This window comes from Typopeltis vanoorti, chromosome 5, assembly GCF_054136105.1.
Source record: "Typopeltis vanoorti isolate ZY-2024b chromosome 5, IOZ_Tvanoo_1.0, whole genome shotgun sequence".
NCBI lineage: Eukaryota > Metazoa > Arthropoda > Arachnida > Uropygi > Thelyphonidae > Typopeltis > Typopeltis vanoorti.
The window spans coordinates 47936562-47956340 of NC_143553.1; positions in this window are offsets into that span (position 1 = coordinate 47936562).

Genomic DNA, 19779 nt, shown 5'->3' on the forward strand with positions numbered 1-19779 from the left:
TACACAAACAATCACACCATCACCCTTCTCAACAATATGGTATCTTAAAGACACTAACCCATAGAGCTAGAGCAATCTGTTCCAATGCCATTGCTCCCACTGCTGAACTTTCTCACCTACGTCACACCTTCTTAATCAATGGTTATAATCCACATAAGATAGATAACATACTAAATGCTACCCAGAAATCCCCTCTATCTATCACAGAAGACTATAACAAAACTATCACCATTCCATACATTAAAGGCACATCTGAAAAGATATCCAGGGTGCTTAACAAGCACCAACTGCCCACCGTATTTAAACCTTATGTGAAATTAGCAACTCTCATCCGTTCACCTAAGGACAAATGCACTCCTTTATCACATCCAGGAGTCTATGAAGTGCCCTGTTCTTGCCATCAAGCCTACTATGGACAGACAGGAAGAACTGTGGACATCCGCCTCAGTGAACACAAAAAATATATCCCACACTTTCACTATGGCAAGTCAGGTCTGGCAGACCATGCTTTGGATACCCCTGCACACAGGATCAATTGGAAAGAAACAAAAGTAATGCACAGAAGCTTCTACAAGTCAGAGAGGTTGTTCCTGGAATCAACAGAAGCCTTAAAACATACTCCAAACCTTAACAAGTATGGGTTTGGGAGACAGTCATCCTAAGATCAAATTAATATTTATTACTTTTATTTTATTTTGTTTTTTTTCAAACTTTCTAAGACTATTATTTGGACTACTAATTTCAAAAATTTGAACTATTTTTATTTTTATTTTTTTATTTATTTATTTTTAACCTAGATGGCGCCCTATTAGGACTTTAGTCTTGTGTTGCACGCTGCAATTACTTATACTGTCCCCACTGTTACACCGGATTGTGGTTGTCTTGCCTTTGTAACAAACTTTGTGTTGTATTCTCTGAAGATGCTGGATATAATACCAGCTAATATTTCGCTGGTATTAATAAATAGTTATTTTCTTATCGATCTGTGTTCATATCAATACCGTTAAATCTACTACAACAGGTGAACTTCAATATCTTTCCTGGAACAACACAATTGCCAGATTTCAATATTATTGAACTAATGCGGTCAAGTTTTGGAGACTAGAATAAGAAATATTCCCATGTCCAACGTCTTTGAAACAACTTGATGTTTTTCAAGAAGAATGGTACAAAATTCCACCTGAACTTATTTAAGAACTTATATGTCCATTGCAAGAAGAATTCAGGCTGTAATGAAAGGAAAAGTTGGTCAAGCACTATTAATAACGATGTGTACTAAATGTTTCCATGATATTGTCTAATACCTGTAACTGAACTCAAAAATTAACTAATGATGCTTCTTCAGTAAAATCAAACAACTTAGGAATCAAGAAACAGCAACTGTACTCAGCAGCTGATGAAACAACAGAACTCGACAATTCAGCGATGAGGTTTCTGCAATATAATTAAATATTGAACTCAACAATTAACTGCTGAGTCTTCGGTAGTTAAATCAAGCTGAACTCGGCAATTAACTGATGAGCGTTCTAGAGTATAAACATGCTGAACTCAACAATTGATGAGAATTCTGCAACAATATGAAAGAACCGATTGCAACTAACACGTGAAGCTTCTGCATTTAATCAAGCCAACTAAATTCAACAAACAAGTGATGAGATTTATGTAGTAAAATCAAATTGAACTCAGAATATACCGTATTTGCCAGCTTATAAGACGCACCCCTATTTTGTACACATTTTTTAGGAAAAAAAAACTTTATCACTGAATATTGTAATGAATTTATAGTATTTCAAATATAAAGTAATAAGTAGGTCTACTTTCAACAAATACCTAATCTAACTAGGAAAGAGTACCAACCTTTTAATCTTCTTCGTCAAAATACAGAAATTTATCGTAGGTTATGTTTACTGGGAGTTGCTTTTTTTTTTTTTAGATGCTCTTCCTGATTCCCGCCAAGTTCTTATCATTTTTCCAGTTGGGGGTGATCCGAAATGCTTCTCTACAGCCCTGTTTCTATATGTTCTTTAGCATACGCAATCACACGTAGCTCGTATGCAATACTGTAGCAATGCTGACGTTTTTCAACCATAATTTGCCAAGAAATTTAGAGAAAATTTAACGCCAGAAATTTATCACCGTTCACAACAACCGCGACAACAACTGGAAAGTTTAAACGAACAGGAACACAGCTGGGATCGTCGGTGACAGCGCATGCGCATCCACTGAACGCTACGTAACTGGAATGCTCTCACACCGCAAGGAAACGAGAATGAAATCGCGTAACTTGGAAAGAGAAAATTTCCAGAAATTAAAGTAATAAAAAACTGCGTATCGGCGTATAAGACGCACCCTGTTTTTCAGACCTATTTTCAAAGAAAAAAAAAGTGCGTCTTATACGCCGGCAAATACGGTAACTGATGATGCTTCTGTAGCAAAATCACACAGATGAACTGAACAATTAAGTAGCGAGACCTCTGCAGTAAAATCAAATAAATAAACCCAGCAATTAACTTATAAGACATCGGCAGTAAAATCTAACAATTGAATGCAACAATTAAGTGATGAGGCTTCTTCAGATCACCAAAACAGTTAACTAATGAGAATTTTACAGAAATCAAACAAATGAAACAATAAATTCCGATGCTGATGCAGTAAAATCAAACAGTTCAATGCAAAAATTAGTAATGGTGCTTCTGTATTAAAAACAATCACTCGAATTCAACAATTAAGCAATAGGTCTTATGCAGTAAAATCAACACAACTGAACTGAGCAATTAAATTAGCATTTTGCAGTAAAATGAAACAAACTGGACTCAGCAGTTAACTCGAGAGTTATGCAGTAAAATTAAGAAACTAAAACTCAAAAATTAACTCCTACAATTGAAAAAACACCGAACGAGTCAACTCCCTTAAATGTTGTGCCACATGTCTTGTGTCAGCTACTCTGAATATAGTTTAAATATCTGAATCGAGAGTATGTTATTGCCAATTCGTAAGCATTGTCAGTTTATGAACTGACCGACATGCGTTTTTTGCCATCAGGTAATAACATGCTTTCGTTATTACTAAGTTTACATATATCATCGCTTTCAATTCCAGATTTTATCCGCTTCAAGAGCACTAAACGGATTTCAGAGTTCAAAGGCATTCCAATTAGAATTTCCTATTGATTGTAGGCATGTAACTACCATTCCTCATGCATCACTTAAAATTCATCTAATAATCCTTGAAACGCAAACATCCTTCTGTTACTTTGCTGCAATTTCATTCCCATCTCATTTGGAAAAGGGAAATAATTGGAGTGGTCCTGAGAATCTCTTTAAAGACCCAAAATTCAGATTATTTTCCGTATATCTCTATTCACTGCTCGTAAATTTCTCGGTAATGTGACTTGCATTAATATTTATGCGCACTGCTGTATGATAAAATATCTACAAATGAGCAATTAATTCTCTTACAGCTATTTTAATATAATAAGTTTATTATTTATATTCGAAGGCCACAGATCTCAGTCTTGAAGTTGGTTTTAATTATTAAATTACGTCCATTTTATTAAGTAAAACAAGAATATTCTTACGCGTATATTTCTTGCTTAAAATGGAAGATCAAAATATTGGTTCCAAAGAAAATGGTGCCTGCGAATTGAGAATTTATACCGATATCAAAACTGATTTAACTAAAGAAAAAAAAAAAAAAAAATTGTTTTTTTTCTTTAGTTTTGAAAATAACATATGTTTACTATTTCAGAGCTTTAATTTTTATTTGGAGAAATTGCCCTGCTAGGAGCTGCAAGGAATCCGGAAGATCCTCACTTATTTACTTGTTTAGTCCCCCACCCCACCTTTTCCCAGGATGCTCCCACCTTTGCTTTACCTTCCGTCTGCTCTCATTTCTGTGTTTGCCTCGTATCTAAAGCAAGAGAGAGCAAAGTGACACGCAAGAGAAAGAAACATAATTAATAGTAACAGGCGATAAAAGCAATGGTGATACAATGGACATAAAGTGAGAAATGATGAAACAATTACATTCAAAAACAGAACAGATAAAGTCAGAAAGAGGGAAGTTCAGTAGGAGTGGAACATAAATAATACAAAGATAAACTAGAAACAAAGCACACAGAAACAGACGAATACTCCCACTCGAGAGAGAGAGTTAACCACAAGATGGATCAAGAGGTAAACAGACAGGAACGTAAAGTGAAAGAAAGACGAGGTAAATAGACAAAAGAAAGAAAATTTTCGAACTGACTAAACCTTGTTTTCATTCGTTCTGATTGATGTTTCTCTTTGAGGAACACCGAAGAGAACGCTTGTAAAACTAAAATAAAGATAGGACAGGAAAAAAAAAACAGGTCACTAGTAAGAAAAACACTTGATGATGGCGGTGAGGATATTTTATTGAAAAAGAGAATCTCGGGGGTTATTTCCACCCCAATATTAGTCTTACAAGGATATTCACATAATACTCATAAGTTTATAGCATTGAGGGGAAATTTTCTATCGAAATGTTTTAGCAGAGATAACAAAAAAAAAATCTGATCTAATGAAAAATCAGTGCCAGATAAAAGAGCAAATCATATTTTATTAATTAATTTCTGTGGAATGAACCACAAAATAACTGCAACTCAGCAGTTAGTCAGTTTTAGTGTACAAGAATCGAGGGGAAAAAAGTCAGCAACCAATTTTGTTATCGCAGCCTCTGTTCTAACTTCTCATTGCTAGCCATATAGAATATTATTTTCCATGTATTTATATGTCGACTGTAAAATATATTTGAATACTATTTTTAAATATCAGCATCAATAAGCAATCCACATATGAAGTGGAAATGTTATTATACTTTCGCCATTCCCCTGAATTTCTGGTTAAAAAGCATCCAATTGCCATCAAGTTTTAGTTCACGTTTAAAATCATGGAAATAATTTTTCTTGATTCATGTATTCTCCTTGAGTTCACTAGAACAACCCTCTTTCATCAATATTTCCAGAAACTTACAACGTACGCTTGCTTCGAATTTAATGTTTAAGTTTTTTCAATCTTTGTAACATATCCACAGTGACACACGAACTGATGGCGTGTAAGAATACTATGAGAGTGGTTCAATAGTTATTAGCAGAAAGAGTGAAAAGCCGCCATTCTCTTTATCCTACGCTATTATTCTGTAAGTCTTCTTTTATACAGGCATTACCTTTTTCACATTTGCGAGGTACATCACACAATCGCCCAAACTTGGAAACAATCACCGATATATGAGATGTTTTTCTAATAGCACATAAAAAAGCTGAAGATAAATTAATCTGTTAAATTCGAGTCTTGAATCAGCATTCAGATTATAGCAATTACAAAGAGATTCAGAATTTAAGAATAAAAATGATTCAAAAATTTAACACGCAAAATTTAGATAACCAAAAATTTTTAGATCTGATTGTTCACTAAATTATTGTTTGCTAAATGAATATAACACTATTTCGTTAATATGATAATTCTAAAAAACATTCTCTACACTCTATGCTAGTTCGCAACTATTATTCACATTTAACAATGGGTTACAGGATGACACTGATAGGGAAACACGGAAAAAAGCAATGGATGCCGTTACTTTGACTCATAATAGAAGGAGCTAGCTATACTTGGTTTAAGTTTCGAAAGAGAACTTTCTCACTAAAGTATGGATGGCTATCAGCATCTGAAGGTAAGCGAATTTATTCGTGCGCACATATTTGAAAAGTGAATTCATCTACGAGTGCTTCGGTAACTTTGAGCACAAGTCATCGGTATGACGTCGGATAAAAGTGAGTCACTGCATGTTGTCAGAAGAAATACCAACAGAAACTCCAAGGATATTGGATGGGTATACCAAACGTTTGACGTTACTTGCTGGATGGAAATAAATATTGACTTCTGTCTGCTCAGTACCGTAATGTTTAAAAGCTTTGGTGGAATTTTTCCATCAGCTACACTTAGCTAATGGCTCCTTTCCTTCCTCTTTCACAACAAGTAAAGTTAGTCTCTCTTTTTCCACTTTTTTCTGCTTCTTTCTCAGTAATGGCAGCGAAATGAGAACGGTAGTACTTTATATCCGTTATTACAGAAACAGTTGAACGATAAGATAGGAGTGAGGGACATAACCACAAATCATAATCAACACGAAACCTGCCAAGTTTACTTTAATCCCATCCAATTTAGTAGTGATTTTGGCCGCCACTTTCGAAGCGAATGAGAAAGTAATATTCGTTTTATTTTTCCACCGAAGATAACACGCCATTAGTGAATGGTCTTCTTTTATGGCACGCATCCAAAAGTTTAGATAGATTTCGTTTAATAACTTTTGCTTAATGTTCTGCTTTTCATACAAAAGAATGGGTTGATGGCATGAGAATACACACACACAAACCCGAAAGGTTGAAAAACAATACAGGCTAATGTTTTTAACTGGGAGATGCATATGCTAAACTACATGGATTTCGTCTATTCCATTTATTAATATTCTAAGTGGTTTTCTCTCTGAACTCCTATTTAGCTTTTGCTGCTATGCCTGGAACTTACCATTGAACCATTCATCCGTTAGTATTACACAGAATCAGATCCATATGGAATTTAACGACTTCAGTTAGTTACTTCTCTGTGGGTGTTGGGTTTTTCCCCTTCTAGAAATTCATCTTTTTATTGCTACGAAACAGGAAAACCTGGCGAAGAATATATTCATTTAACAGATAAATATACTGGCCAAATGCAACCTTTTCACAGATAAGCTCGAGCAGTTTAAAAATGGCTGCCTTTCTGAACTGTAGTATACTCCGGCACACACTTAAAAATTATCTATAATGAATATAATCCAGTTAAGGTCAAGCATTTTTGTCTTCATCTGCTGTCTGGAGGAAAATATTTGAACTTTTGACTATAGACGGGAGAAATCTTCCCTCCAAATGTGTCACATGGTCGGCGTCTTCCCATGGATAGCAAAAGTAGTGCGAAGTGTGCATGCTGACCACAAACGTCATAAAAATTACATTAAATCACTAGGACTAAACAGTTAATAATGAACCCATATTGTGTAACAGAACACAATAGGAATAATATGAACAGTTAAGTATGATGAGTAGATCTCCTTTTCCTCTTGCATCAGTCCACATAGCTTATGAAACATATTCTAATAGATTTTTACTTTGTGCAATAATTATTATTACTATGAGGGAATATCTCATCTCACTTTTTAAATAGAAATGTGATTTCGTTCATTCAAGTAATTATAATAATAATGCGACGAAGTTCTGGTTGACCTACAATTTCATGAGAATGATAAACTGACAGATTTAAGTTTATTTTTAAGCTTATTAGTGCGCTATTTACGAAAATGTGAGTAATCCGATAGTTGAACTGTTACGCTGTTCTATAAAAGTGTTTCATCACATGAGCCGGCTCTACAAAAGCATTAGAAAAAAAAAACGATCATTTTTCCCCCCACATCTCGGATCAACAACTGTCACATGTTGCTTTAACATTGCCATTGATAACAATACATTATTACGCTCAGAATATCTATCTATCAATAAGGGTAAATGCTCAACATGGTTTCTTTAGCGAACTATGAAGGTATAATATTTGGATGCTATGCTAATATCAAATTTGATTTTTTTTTCTGGTTTCTTATATCCTGAATCAGAGCTCTTTTATATGTTAATTATTTTCTTTCCGCGAGTTTTTACTTTATCACAACAGTAACTCGAGAGAAGACGAATCTTAACATAGAAGAGTTTATTCTTATTTCCATATTCTTTATCTTGAAGAACGTTAAAAGAGAGCTGGTCTGGAAATAAAGTTAAATAAGCATTAAATGCTAATAGTTCTGTACGAAGATGGTCTTACTGAGTTGTATCTGATTGTCTGCATTCGGACTTACGAGAGATATGGAATTTAGCGTCACAAAACTATGCATTACCAAGAGGAAACCCACGTACTGGCTCAGGATACGATATTCACAGTAAAAAAAATTCACATAAGCAAAAATCGATTCGATCTGAAGAGGGCTCTGAGACCTCGTTAATTGTCGCGATTCAAATCGGAATGGCGACTTATCCATGCCTATATTTGGGAGATTTTGATCTTAACCAAATGTAAATTTCATCCGTGATACAATGATGTGTTTAATTTAGTTATATTGAAGATTGTTGGATGTTTTGCTAGCAATTGATGGACAGTTGTAACCAGCATTATTAATTGATTTGTCTAAAATACTTCGTATTTCTACTAGCTCTACGTATTTGCAGTGAGTTTACAGAAATGTGTCAGATATTACATTACCACCCTGTAATGTAATATGTGACACCAAAAATAATTGATTACCAAAAAAATAATATAATGTGCATTACCTGTATCTTCTATAAGTAGTTCATATTAACTTAGATTGTAATCTTGCTTTTTGATTGATTAGTGGCGCTGATAACAACATCTCATACAAACCATGAATGGTTAAGTCATTGCTAGACCCAGAGTGAAGACGCTATAGAAGGTATATTATCCATCTAAAAAAATTCACAATTATTAATATAAAACAGTTTAAAATATTTCAACTTTTTAAATATATCTGAATTTTAGTTAAATAGCAAAATCAATCCTTGAACTATAATATAAATTACAAATTGGAACAATACTATTAATGAAAACGTAAATATTTTATGTATCGGTCCCCAGTTTCAGACCCCATAGTGCAGCAAACAAATCAGTGTAATGCAGGAGCAGGTGTTCAAACTCAGGATAAATTAATATCCTTTCTGAAAAGTTAGTGTTTCCTGAACAAGGCATTTTCAGTGAGTCTGTGAGATTGAGATGTTGCGACTGTTTAAGATTTTTAATTTGTACAGAGTTGGTAGCTGGACAAATGAAATATAGCATGCTGAGTAAAATGACCAAGCTTTTCGGAGATTGAACAATAAATGTTTGTACTACGAAAGGGTAGAGAAGAATGAGTGCAACAAGACGGATTTGTTCTTGTCTAGAGATAGTATTATCAATATTATTATTATTTGAGAAAGAAAGTAAGTATCATTTGGCAGCATTAATTATGAATGGGAACAGTGAAGAATGGCCTTGGTTATGAACGATTTTGGAGTGTGCGATGTTTGAATACTGCATGGTTTGTTAAATAAAACAGAATGGAGTGTGCCATCAGCTAGATAACGGATGAAGTTTGAGATCAGCGAGAGGGCATTTATGTACAGAAGAGCGAGGACTAGCGATAGAATAAAGCCCGAGTCACTCTTGCGCTAGTGGAGAAATGTGAAAACAATTCATCATGCAACGTAACAAGAAATGAAGGGTAAGAGAGGAAATTGGCTACTACCCAGTTACAGAAGATTAAACAGATAAAAAAAAGTATTTTCTGAGCAGGCTGCGATGCCAGAATTGATCAGATACCTTGGAAATATTAACAGCGACTGCACATTTTTTCCAAACCCTTTAACAGAATGTGACCAGAGGAGGGGATGTGATAAGAGATCTGCTCTGGATCTGAGGAATCAGTATCGGTGATTACAGATAAACGGATGGAGCTTCTGGTGAGGAAAAGTTGACTGTTAATGACATTCTGCATTATTTCAGAAGATAAAAGTGAAGCCAGCAGTTATATTATTGGGTTGCAGTTTGATCTGAACACACACACAGATTACAGTCAAGAATACTTCAGACCCTGCCATAGACCTGATTCGTCAGCTATATGACGGTCCCGAACCAGGATAAAAATGGGGGGGGGGAATTGAGATGGTGCCGTACTTCCCCGTAAACGGGGAATCTCACTGCCATTGTATCATCATACGTTAAATAAATGTCATCTGCATACCAGGCAGTCTAACTCAGCCGAAAAGACAAAGTTGTGTTGCGTCAGTGAGATTCATGTCGACGTACGGAAGGAGGTTATCCTGCATGATCGTATCACTCACAAACTTATGGTATATTTTAAAGGTAATCCAATCAGATCAGCAAGAAAGGAGTAGATAATCAGTGAAACTAGAAAAAAAAAAGAAGAAAAATATTTCGTTTTTCATTTATTAGGCTAAACATATGCACAAGTTCCAACACTTATAACCGTAACATGTCAGGCAAAATACAGGATGGTCAAAGTAAATTATTCTCTCGTTTTTATCCTTTACTCTAGATAAGAGTAAAGGATAAAAACGCAAAAAGGTGAGAAAACTGCGCACTGTAAGCATTCTCACACAACTTACAGGCTACTCTTATATAGGAGTAGTTGAATTCACCTGGAACTGCTTCAATATCCCATAAATGTATATTTCCAATGGGTTATGCATTAAAGGGTCGCTACTCAGACCAGTGGAGATGCTATTTATTTTCATTTTCCATATTCATATCTTACTCTGATAAGACCTCGAAGTTCGAAACCGCTCTGGGTTTCGAACTGTATATTCTAATACATTATGGATAATGTATCAGAATATAGAAGTCCCAAAAGAGATGGATCTTTTATTATGACCTAATCGTGAAGGTACTTGAAGTACAACATTTTGTTTCTAAATGCATGGCATTTAGAAAGCAAACGCATGAGTAGACATCGATGGAGGGAGCCTGAATAGTGGAGTTCAAAATTATCACTGTCAAACGTACTGTCTGTGTTCCGATAGTATATTTGGCATTACAGTGAAAGGTATCACTTCCAGTGAAAGTAAAGGAGGGAATAGAAATCGGCATTCTTGCTCTGGTGACAAATATAGCTTGTCAAGGATGGTTGGGAACCTATTTCAGAAGTTCGCTACTTTCCTGAGTAACAGTTCAGTTCAGGAAGACTGGGAATTTAAGAAATTTGAACATATCAAATTTATTACTTTAAAATGGTTTGGAAATTTATATTTACAATCACTTTCTAGTTATGGTATTACCTAGGCTAGAATCCACGCATATAATTAATTTCAAAGAGCCTACTTTATATACACTTTTCTTTGTTTTGACACAAAAAAATAAAGTAAAATAAAAATAAGTCGGTATGTTGAAGTCCCAATCACTGTACCATATTTTTTTTTCATTGATTTCCCTAAGCTTTTGAAGGTCGTCTCTGAAAAACCTCTAATACGTCCTACGTAAACAAGTCGGAATAAGTCAAAATACTCGTACTTTAGGAACATGAAAGAACAAAAGTACTCAAAGCTATTGTACAAACATTAATGAGGTTCTTAGTGCAATCGGTTATCAGTTAATTCTATAATTTTGTTTCTACGAGGTTTTCTAGAGATTGTACAACTTTTAAGTATTGACCATGATGTTAAATATTGATGTTAGTATGATGTAAGAAATTCAGTATTTTTTCATGTCTTAATTGTTTCATTTTTTCCCTCACAATCCAGTTTTAAATTAAAAAAAAAAAATAACCATATCAGAATATTCTAATTTGGTTTACGATAAACACATCTGCCAACTTCAGTCAGGTTATGTAAACAAAACGCTGTATTCGTCTCTCCTGAAGAGTTTTTTTTTTCTTGAATGATTATTTTTATTGCTAATCTTTAGTTTCTGAATTTGGTCAACGGTACAAAACTGAGAACAGAAGTAGTTTTTGTTCCATAACGCGATTTTCTTGCTCAATTCAGTTTCCCTAAAAACAGTTATTTTAAAGGAATAAAACATTTGATCAAAGATTGAAGTTATGAAAGTTCTGAGAAACAGGAGTGAACAGATGGCATCAGTGGCAACATCGTGTTATACACGAAGATATTCGGAAAGATTTTGATACCGAAAATGCGCGAATAGAGTCCATCTAAGGGGGGGGGGGGATTAGCATACCAATTGCTCTTGGCTAACTCAATCCACTTAGAGTTTGGTCTTCCTCCGAGAAAACCACAATCTAAGCGGATTAAGGTGGTTTGATGTAATCAGAAGTATCTTAGAAGACCAAAACATAAGAATTGACAATATTGGAGTGTCCTAAACGTCCATTACGGACACTTATCAGGAATTTGGTGATTACATAGTTTTTTTTGGGGGGGGGGGGATTTTCATAATGGAGGTATCACTTTGGGAATGCACCTGAATACAAATAAAACGAACTAACAATTATACAATGCAGACAAGGAAATGTTAATTACACGAACATGCAGTTAAATGAAACAAAAAGCAAACTCAATCTAACATTCAAGTTGGAACATACCGCAGCGTTGCAGATAAAACAAAACACACGAACAAACATTCAATCTTCTCAGATTCCCCTAAAATTCATGAATAATTAAGAAGATCGAGTTATGCATTCAAAAAGTCTACGAAAAGAACGCAATGAATAATTGGCTCAGTTAATTATCAAGCCACCTATATTAGAAGAGAAAAAAAAAAAAATCAAAAATAGCGAGGCGGAACATAAAATATCTGAGAGCGAAGGCTTTTTTCCGTAACACTTTCTATATATATATATATATTCTCATATCAATCGAGAAACGGAAAAATAAACACTACTAAATTCCTCGCGCGGTATGCGACGATTTTCCTCAGTTATCTCTATTCAAAAGATTCCGTTCGGTAAAAACTTATCCCAAATGCGCGCGCGCGCGGATATAAATGTGTCGCTCCTCTAATCCTCCCTCCCCATTTGCAATAACCACCCGCATCAAAGCAAATTCCATCACCGAAAGGCTACATGGAATTCATGGATCGCTAGTAATTCCCTTATCAACAACACGACAAAGTTCCGTAAGAATACTCACAGTACGTCACCTAAAATGCCGCTTCTACCTTTGACGCAAAAGGGGAATACCAGCGTAGCAAAATCGAAATAAATACTTCTGTAAGATATCTCATTTCGCAAGACCTCTTACGCTTTATATATTGAGCTACTCTGGTAGCATTTATAAAACATAAATCATACATAGGAAGCGGCTATTGTTATCCAAAAATGCACACGTCGTTTCTTTCCAATCACAATTCTATTCTAGGCTCGTGATGGTTTAAGTCAATTAACAGAAAAAAATGCGAGAAATAAATGTTATCAAAACTCACGTATTCCACTATCATTAACATTCAGGTTGGCTGTCACTAACAATAAAACCAAATGACGCGCACCTATCATTTGAACTTGCATTGTTGGTCTCGCATTTTTCATTCTTAAAGAACGTGATGTTCTTGAACCAATCAAAGTTATAGGATGGTGAAAGTTTTTACAAATTCGTTTAGTAACAAAGTATCTGATATTTACTATTGGATAAAATATTTCACGGAAAGAAAGAATCAAATCACAGCCTATTCATTGAAATACTAGTAGTTTCTCAAGCCAGTTTTACACAATTTTTAAAAGAAATTCGTGTTTATATAGCAAAAGCAAATACCTTTGTTAATTTGCTAAAGAGCAGTACACTTTTTTCGATAGATCACGGATCTATTTTAAGTCTCAGCAGGTTTAATTGTTTTCTTTTTATTCCAAACGTACAATAGCTTAATTATACGATATCAAACGTAATGAAATAATTCTGTCATTAATAGCGCTTGATTACATAGGTGAGATTTAAATAAATTATCAATCCTCATTTACAAGCCTTCGTATGAATTAAAGCATTTACCGAATTGGATAAATCTCCCACGCGCAGTGAAATCTAATTAATAGATTTAACAAGTTGTTAGCCTAATAATATAAACGACTAGAGACGATATACCTTTGTTAATTAGAGTAACTCTAACAAAGGGCGTCTCAGAATAGCATTGTTGTTTTCATTGTTACATTTACAGTGAACACAAACTATTCAAGATACAAAACATCTCTTAAAATATTCCTAACTTATTTTATTTTATTTATTATTTTTTTTTGAGAATTTTAGTAAGACCCTCGTCTTTAACTTCAGAAACCAAGAATCTTCCTACTTTCAACATCCATCTAGTCGGTCTGTCGTTCGCTCCCATTATGGCTTTCACGCACAACCACTCCACTGAGCCGAAACAAGGTTACGGAGAACTGCACAGGAAATGACAGGAAGGTGATGAAATTATTGGTAATAATAGCATTCCCTTGGGAAGGAGACTTACTGTCCCTAAGAATTCGGAAGGAGAAAAAATGTCAACTTTCGCTCATGGTTTCTCGTAAACTCATTTTTGGTTGCAAAGGCGATTTTCCGGAGAAGTTAACCTTGACCTAACGTGCATATTTAGAACTGTCGGGAACTACGCATCCCTAGAGAAAGACGAGGGATGTTTAAACTCGCATAATGGATAAGAATGAAGAAATAGGGAAGTTAAAAAGGTGTTTTAGTTTACATTATTCGTCTTTAATAGTCTGAAAGGGAAAGGTGAGACTAAAGTTTATTTCATACTTTCCTTCCATCTTCGTTCCTTCTTTTACTTTCTTAAAAAAATAACTATCTTTATAAAAATTATTATTCGATGTTCAAAGTCATGTAATAACTCGAGTAATAGGGCAATGCATAAGAAAAATATTTTGTATACTTGAGCAAGTAAGGAAATTATTGAGAACGATTAAAAAAATGCGTTTAAAATAGCACTCGGGGTGTAGTTGACACGTTTCACTATTAATTTGTGTGATTCAGTGTAGACGAGTATTTGGATATAAAGGAGACATTCCGATTTAAATCAAAACGGACAACTGCAAAGATATGTATACACTACCTGGAAAGAAATTAACGGACACTCATGGACAAGGTACATCGTGCCATGTAAAGAGTTACGTGTTTGGCCGCCATAAATTGGAGGAATGTGATGCTTCCAAGTTAGTGCAACTTCCGGTTATATGGCTGCGAGAAGAGAAATGAAGGAGTTAAGTGAAAGATGCGTTGTGATAGGATGCGACGTTGCGGGTCTCTGTTGCGCAAATTGAACCATCCCAGGACAACAGCAATCAGTGATACATACGGAGATGGAAACAGGGATTCAACTGCTACCAGCAGAGGACGACTTACCACGCTCACCGTACGTGACCGTAGAGCACTACGAAGAATAATACGAAAAAATTCACAGTTCATCGGTAGACTCGCTGAATGCAGACTTTCGGGCATCGACTGGAACATGAATCTGCACAGAAACATCCGGTACCGAAGTTCAGAAGGTTGGACCGCAATATGCAAATACCACGTTACTCGAATCAACATGCAGCATCGTCTTCAGTGGGAATAAGAGTGTACAGTGGGAGTTAAGAAAGTTGTTATAGGGTGACGAATCAAGTTACACCCGAGCAGATGGGCGGATACCCTATGAACGTCTCTTACCAGAGTGAGTAAACTCAACTATGAAATTCGGAGATGGTGTGATTGTGTGGTCCTGTATTTCCTCGTTTGGCCTCAGACCTCTGTTTGTGGTGAGTAGTAGTGCGGCCACTTCTGGCTTCCTGACGTCATTATGTGCATGGCTTCATGGGTCTGGAATGTTTGGAATTTCCCTGTGGGTATATTTGTCACTGGCTTCAGTTCTTGTGTTTTGGTTCGCGTATGGGATTATGGGTGATGGTAGAGATAAGGATTCGTGTTGTGATTGGTGGGACACTTTAAACCAAATGCTTCCGGTGTGCGTGGCTTCCTGAGTCAGGAATTTCACTGGGAGCATATGTGGTCAATGGCTTCAGTTCTTGTGTTTTGGTTTGTTTGTAAATAAATGTCGTCATTTGTAGATAAGTGACGTTATTGTTTTGAATGGAAAGGGAAATAGATTAGTGTATAAGTAATCGTGTTGTCATTGGTGGACACTTCTGACAAGATCAAGATAAGATAAGAATCGTGACGTTATGTCTTTATGTGGTATTTTGGTTTGGCTATGGAATTGTGGGCTATGTTTTGAGATAAGATATCTTTGAATTTTCCCAGGGTGACACATCCGTCATTGTCGTCTGTGGGAATTCTTAGAGTATGTCGTGATAGCGGGTGTGATTAGATTTTCTGAATAATTAATTCTATGCTATGTCACTCAAACATACATTTTTTTTCCTTCTATAGATGGGCGTACTAATTTCCAATACATTTTGGGGTATTTCTTTACTGTTAAAGGGTGGGAATTCTTAGAGTAGAGGCTAGTGGCGGTTGTGTTTCGAGCTTTTCTGAATAATTTTATTATATGGTGGTGTCCTTCAAACATACACTTTTTTTTTTTTTTTTTTGCTTCGAAGTTTTCATTATCAGTTGGAGGTTATATTACTAAAAGATTATTGGCAAATGACAACATCTTTTTCGAATTAACGTTATCTTGTTTACAAATGTTTGGGAAATGGTGTTTTTTTTTTAGTTTACATGAAGAGAAAAAACCAAACGGTATTTTTAAAATAAACGGAGATTTTAAAGGTTGCAATAACTTTTTTTTGTATGTAGTCTAGAAATTCTAATGATAATTTAAATTTACTTACAGTTTTCCAGAATGATTCTTCTTAATGCAAATAGATATTCCAAAATAGTTGAATTTTTATCCACACCACAACACACAAAAACACAATCTTGAAAGAACGAAATTTCTGTAATAATCTGAAAAGCTATTTGACTTTCCTTCCTTAGATTTCTGGTTCCACTGTTAATTCCTTAGCATAGAGTCATACGATGTTTGTGATGTGACTATATGTTTTTAGTATTCACATGATTCGTTCCTTGTGAAACACATATCCTAAGTCGTGTGTGTTTCATGAGTAATAATGCGGAACCGAGCGGTAATGTCAAATCGCAGTATTCACCTTTTAAATGACTCATATTCTTCCTTTGATGTTTGCGCGGTATTATCAGTTCGGGGAAGTACGACTGTTTTTCTATAGTTGAATATTTAATTTAGATTACTATCCGATTGGTTCGTTCTCTGTTTAATTCCTTCCCACAGTTGCTCATGCTATGTTTCCTAAGCTTGGTGGGAAAGTCTATGCGCCTTTTGTTTAGGGTAAGTGTAATTTCCTGTTTCGAATTCCGAGTGCTGTTAAAGGTATGGAATTCTGACAAGTGAAATTTTTTTTTTTTTCAAAATGAATGGCTATTTTCTGTATTTTACTTTTAAAATTCAGTTTAATTACATATTCTAACAGAATAACGAGCAAAATTAACGAAAAAAAAAATAAAAAAACGCGTTTTTTTATTTTTTTTCCAAAAAAGTTTTCATAAAAAATGAGTTTTTTTCCTAAAAAACTATCATAAAAAACCAGTTTTTTAAATTTTTTTCCCACAAAAGTTATCAGTATCAATTGGAGGTGACATCACTAAAAGATATCCGCAAATGATGAGCTCGCTCATCTCCACGAGGCTGAGCAGACATTTTCTGGAGGAGAGGGTGTTAGGGGAGTATTGCAGGGAAGACTTCAGTCACCCTCTTGACTACCTTTTCACTTCCACAACCTGATGCTATTTTTTTTCCTCCAAAGTTATCAGTATCAGTTGGAGGTACCATCACTAAAAGATATCCGCGAATAATAAGCTCGCTAATCTCCGCTAGCCTGAGCAGACATCTACTGGAGGAGAGAGGGATGATGGGTTAGAGTATGGGATGGGGGAGCATTTAGCATCAGTTGGAAGTGACATGACTAAAAGAAATCCGACAACGGCAAACTAGCTCATCTCCCTTAGATGAGCAGACATCTTCTGGAGGATAGGGAGGGTGGGGGAGCCTTGCAGGGAAGACCACTGTCAACCTCTTGACTACCCTTTCACACCCAACACATAATGCTATTTTTTTTTTTTCCATCCAAACAATTTCGGACATCCGCAATGGCGAGATCGTTCATCTCATTGGTTATCAGTTTGAGGTGACATCACTAAAAGATATCTACAAATGGGTAGCTCGCTCATCTTCCTTTGGATGAATTCGAGCCACAGAGATAAAGTTTGTACCATAATGTCACAAAGTAAGATAAACGCACATCAACATCAATCCACCAGCATGCGAAAACATGTCTGTGAGTCACCTGCGCGAAAGTTTCATTTGGAAGGAACGGTCAGGGTAAAGGGTCAGGTAAACAGTACTATAAAGAAAAACAATCGAGTCGAGTGTCTTTTCAGTTACTGCAATTCGTTCATCCAGTGCAGCTATCGTATTGTGTTGTGGTGTTTAGGTCCAGTAAAGTAAAATAATGAGTGAACCACAAAAGTCTTTGAAATTTTCTTTCTTCAGGAAAATAGTGTAAACTGAATATTGTGAAATATTTTTAGGTAATTACAAGTTTCGATTTTTTTTTCGTTGTAATATTTCAGCAAAATAAAACAAGCATTTGTAAAACTTAAATGAACAAAGATGTGTGTTGCTGTTGTGTTTTCCACAGTGAAATTTTTACTCAGTTATTCAGTTTAGAATTTGATAATTAAATCCATAACTTTATACCTTAATGCAATTCTATTTAATTATTGTAAAAAAAATCACTAATGTGAAATTAATGCAAGGACCATGGGAAACCTGATATCCTGTAATTAAGTATTTAGAAATTTGTCTAATACTACCTATTGACATTTTTTTTTTTTTGAGTTATCTGTAAACATTTCGTTCGCATACTCGAAAATCCTACCTGTTAGAATTTGGTGATTTTACAGAGAGAAAGCAGATAATTTTACCGAAAACATAACTTAAACTCTTAAAGTTTAGTATAGAAAAAAGGTTTATACTCTCCAGATAACACAAATACAAATTTTACCTTTCCCAACACAAAGTAAGATACAAATTTGGTTATTTTACAGAGTGCAGATATTTTAACTCATCACGTTACCAAACTCTTAAAAAAAGCTTGATGTAAAAAAGAAAAGAAGGTACATTTTTATTTTCTTTTAAGATATTTGTACATGATAAAAGTTTAAAAACATATCACTGCCAGTCGAAACTTTTTTTTTCTTTTTTTTTTTTCAAAACTTGACAACACATACAGGGTGTTCGGGATAAATTTGACAGTTTCGTAAGGAAAAAGAAAATCTTCTTTGTATCTATTAAATTTAATGAATTGACAAAAAAACATTACAGGCAGAGTTAATTACAATACTATCAACAAGATTTACTCAAAATAACCACCATTAGCATCGATCACAGCTTCAATTCTGCTTCGGAACCTCGAACAAGCTGATGCTACAGTCTCCCTGGGAAGGGCCGCAAAAACTGTTTTAATTTTATCCATTAACTGGGCTTTTGTATTACTGGAAGTGCGATTGGTGTCTTTTTCAACTGCGCCCCATACAAAATAATCCATGGGGTTAAGGTCTGGGGAGTTTGGAGGCCAAACATTTGGACTGGTGAAGTCGTAGAAATTTTCAGACAACCATTTTTGACTTTTCCCAGAGGTGTGGCAAGGGGCCGAATCCTGCTGCCATACATACGGCCTACCATTGCCTACCCTTGTTATCCAGGGCTTGACTACAGTTAGCAACTCCACGAACAAAGCCCGAATTCCAATGCCAGGGTTCTTCAACACCTGTTCCTGCAGATTTGCGAGGAATTCTGCTGTACGAACGCAATCAGATCGTCTGCTAGGGATCTTTCTTCTTGCTACATCCTCGTAGTCACCATTGCAAGTCTCTAGTTCATGCCTGATTGTTTTTACTGTATTCAGGGAGCATTGGGCAGCAGTCGTAATATCCTTATTTTGATGGGGGGCACGAATCATCATGATACAAGTTATTCTCTTCCATGATTCAGGTGGGTTCCAGCTATCCATCCTTTCTGACATCTTGTATATGAATGAAGAAGGGTCCAAACTTTTAAATGAAGAGAAGTGTGTGTTAATACATGTAACTTACGGAAAAATATAATTAATTATAAATATGTCAAATTTATCCCGAACACCCTGTATTTGTAGTTTGGTGAATAAAGTACAAATGAACTGAAAAGTGACAATTTTGTTACTACATCTGTA